The sequence below is a fragment of the Macaca thibetana genome, chromosome X, assembly GCF_024542745.1.
Source record: "Macaca thibetana thibetana isolate TM-01 chromosome X, ASM2454274v1, whole genome shotgun sequence".
In the NCBI taxonomy this organism is placed as follows: Eukaryota; Metazoa; Chordata; class Mammalia; order Primates; family Cercopithecidae; genus Macaca; species Macaca thibetana.
This window is the reverse complement of record NC_065598.1, coordinates 89,886,319-89,889,673: the sequence shown is the minus strand read 5'-3', so window position 1 is coordinate 89,889,673 and position 3,355 is coordinate 89,886,319. Positions and strand designations below refer to the sequence as shown.

The 3,355-nt window shown below is 37.0% G+C and overlaps 1 non-coding gene across 1 annotated transcript; it reads left to right on the top strand.

The window, feature by feature from the left end:
• Window positions 1-1,570: 1,570 nt before the first annotated feature.
• On the top strand, window positions 1,571-1,678 carry LOC126946983 (U6 spliceosomal RNA). The gene has a single exon (XR_007722844.1). It is a non-coding gene; the product is annotated as a U6 spliceosomal RNA (small nuclear RNA).
• Window positions 1,679-3,355: the final 1,677 nt, after the last annotated feature.

The following is a 3,355-nucleotide window of genomic DNA, read 5'->3' as shown; positions in this document are numbered from 1 at the left end:
TCTAAAACACCAAAAACAATGGCAACAAAAGTGAAAATTGACAAATGGGATCTAATTAAACTAAAGAGTTTCTGCACAGCAAAAGAAATTACCATCAGAGTGAACAGGCAACCTACAGAATGGGAGAAAGTTTTTGCAATCTACCAATCTGACAAAGCGCTAATACCCAGAACCTACAGAGAACTCAAACAAATTGACAAGAAAAAAAACAAACAACTCCATCAAAAAGTAGGCAAAGGATAAGTACATACATTTCTCAAAAGAAAACATTTATGCAGCCAACAGACACATGAAAAAATGCTCATCATCACTGGCCATCAGTGAAATGCAAATCAAAACCACAGTGAGATACCATCTCATACTAGTTAGAATGGCAATCATTAAAAAGTCAGGAAACAACTCCTGGAGAGGTGCTGGAGAGGATGTGGAGAAATAGGAACACTTTTACACTGTTGGTGGGATTGTAAACTAGTTCAACCATTATGGAAAACAGTATGGCGATTCCTCAAGGATCTAGAACTAGATGTACCATATGACCCAGCCATCCCTTTACTGGGTATATACCCAAAGGATTATAAATCATGCTGCTATAAAGACACATGCACATGTATGTTTATTGCAGCACTATTCACAATAGCAAAGACTTCGAATCAACCCAAATGTCCATCAGTGACAGACTGGATTAAGAAAATGTGGCACATATACACCATGGAATACTATGCAGCCATAAAAAAGGATGAGTTCATGTCCTTTGTAGGGACATGGATGCAGCTGGAAACCATCATTCTCAGCAAACTATCACCAAGAACAGAAAACCAAACACCGCATGTTCTCACTCATAGGTGGGAATTGAACAATGAGATCACTTGGACTCTGGAAGGGGAACATCATACACCAGGTCCTATTATGGGGAGGGGGGAGTGGGGAGGGATGGCATTGGGAGTTATACCTGATGTAAATGACGAGTTGATGGGTGCAGCACACCAACGTGGCACAAGTATACATATGTAACAAATCTGCACGTTGTGCACATGTACCCTAGAACTTAAAGTATAGTAAAATAAAAATAAAAATAAAAAAACATTGTCTTTATTATTATTATTATTGTTCCATCAAATTTTTGTCTTTTATCAAATAGCTTCCCAAATTTCTCTTTTATCAATTGCATCATTGCTTGTCCTTTGCTGAATTTTACCACAGTCCATGTTGGTTCAGAGTGGACAAGCCACTTTCTCATGTTGAGGCTGATATACAATCAGCAGAGAACTCTATCTTTGTGTGCAATTGCTCAAATGTTAGACCTTCATGAAATTTTTCCAACTCTCTGACCACTTCTGTCCCTATTAGATAGTGCACAGATACATGTGTCGCTGGAGCTTAAGGTGAAGTGGCTTCCCTTCAATTAACACTCTGGGGAAAAAAAAAAAAAAGGCTACAGCTCTCCAGCAAAACCATTTCTCTGTTTCTGCTCCAGGTTTAACGGAAAGAAGGAGTCTTATAGTATGTGCTGTCTTTGACTGCATGCCACTCAAAAGCATTCATCCATTATTAAATTAAAAATTACTTCATGGTGCTCACTTCAGCAGCATATATACTATAATTGGAATAATTTAGAGAAGATTACCATGGCCTCTGCACAAATATGACACATTGATTCTTGGATATATTCTATAAATTAGAAACAGGTACTTTCATATATTGTACTGAAAGTGAAAATGGTAAAACTCTATAAAAGTTAATCTAGCAATAGCTTCCAAAATTGCAAATGTGTTTACCCATTGATTCAGCAATCTCAAGTTCAGAATTCTGTCCATCAGATACACCTACACACACATGAATAATGTATTTCCAAGGTTTTCACCAGGTGTTGTTTTTAATCGTAAAGTGTTAGAAAACTTTAAAAATCTATCAACAGAAGATTGGTTAAATCAACTGTTTTGTATTCATACAATGGAATAGAATACAGACTGAAAAAAAAAAAAAAGAGAATCCTCTCTATGTATTGTATAGAAAGGTATACAAAATATACAATATAATATATACTGTTTAAGGGTATAGAGCAGTGGTACATCTTAACTTTTGAATAAGAAATGTGGCATGAGAATGTATAGTCATATTCTTGTATTTGCATATAAATAAACCGTTATGTACTGAATGTTCGTGACTTCCAAAAAATCGTATATTGAGATCTAATCCTAGAGGGTAACTGCAAATGGGGCCTTTGGTGGGGATAATTAGATCATGAGGGTAGGGTCCTCATAAGTGGGATTAGTATCTTTATATGAGACCAGAGAACCAGAGACCTATCTGGCTCTCTTTTCCTCATGGGAGGATATAGTAGAAAGAAAAGTCAGCTGCCCACCACCTGGAAGAGAGCCCTCATCAGAACCCAATTATGCTGGCACTCTGATCTTGAACTTTCAGCCTCCAGAACTATGAGAAATAAATATTTGTTGTTTAAGCCACCCAGTCTATAGTAATTTACAATATCAGCCTGAAATAAGACATAAACTAATAAAATCTATTACCAACATCAAAGATAGAAAACTATGGCCAGCAGGCCTATTGCTTGTTTTCTTTTTTCTTTTTTCCACATTCATGACTCTAATGCCTGTTTTTATAAAGTTTTATTGGAACACAGCCATACCCATTTGATTTTGTATTGTCTATGGCTGCTTTTTCACTACAACAGCAAAACTGAATAACCACAAGAGAGAACATATGACCTGAAAGTCTAGTATATTTACTTCTTGCCCTTTATAGAAATATTTTGCCAACACCTGAGCTATAATGTGGGGAGAATGGATAAGAAGACAGGGAAAGCAAGACTTCTTTATGTGGCCATACTTTTACATAATTTGGTTTTTGAACTTATAAACAGAAGTACTGTCTGTTTGCAAAATTAAAATCAAAACAAAACCAATAAAATCAAGTTTTAATCTTCTGTGTAAGAAACACTAACAAACGTAGAGCAGGGATTTGTGTGTGAGCTTATAGTAGTCCTATTTATTTCTTTAAAATTACTTGTGAAATTAAAAATAATCAACTAGACAGGCTGGAGCAAAATAGTGGAAGAGAAGATTTCATCGTTCATCCCCCGATGGAACACCAACTTTTAGCCACCATCTGCACACAAATTAAAGCACCATCACGAAAAACAAAAATCAGCCACAAAAATCAACCACAAGCACAACCAACCACAACTCAACCACAGTGGGGCAGAGCAGCAAGAATGCTCCCGGGGTGTCCAATTCTAGGACTTGACTCTAGGATGGCATTTCTTGACCTGCTCTAGGCCAAAGGGGAACCCACTGCCCTGAAGGGTGAGTCCCAGGACTGGTAGCATGCACCATAA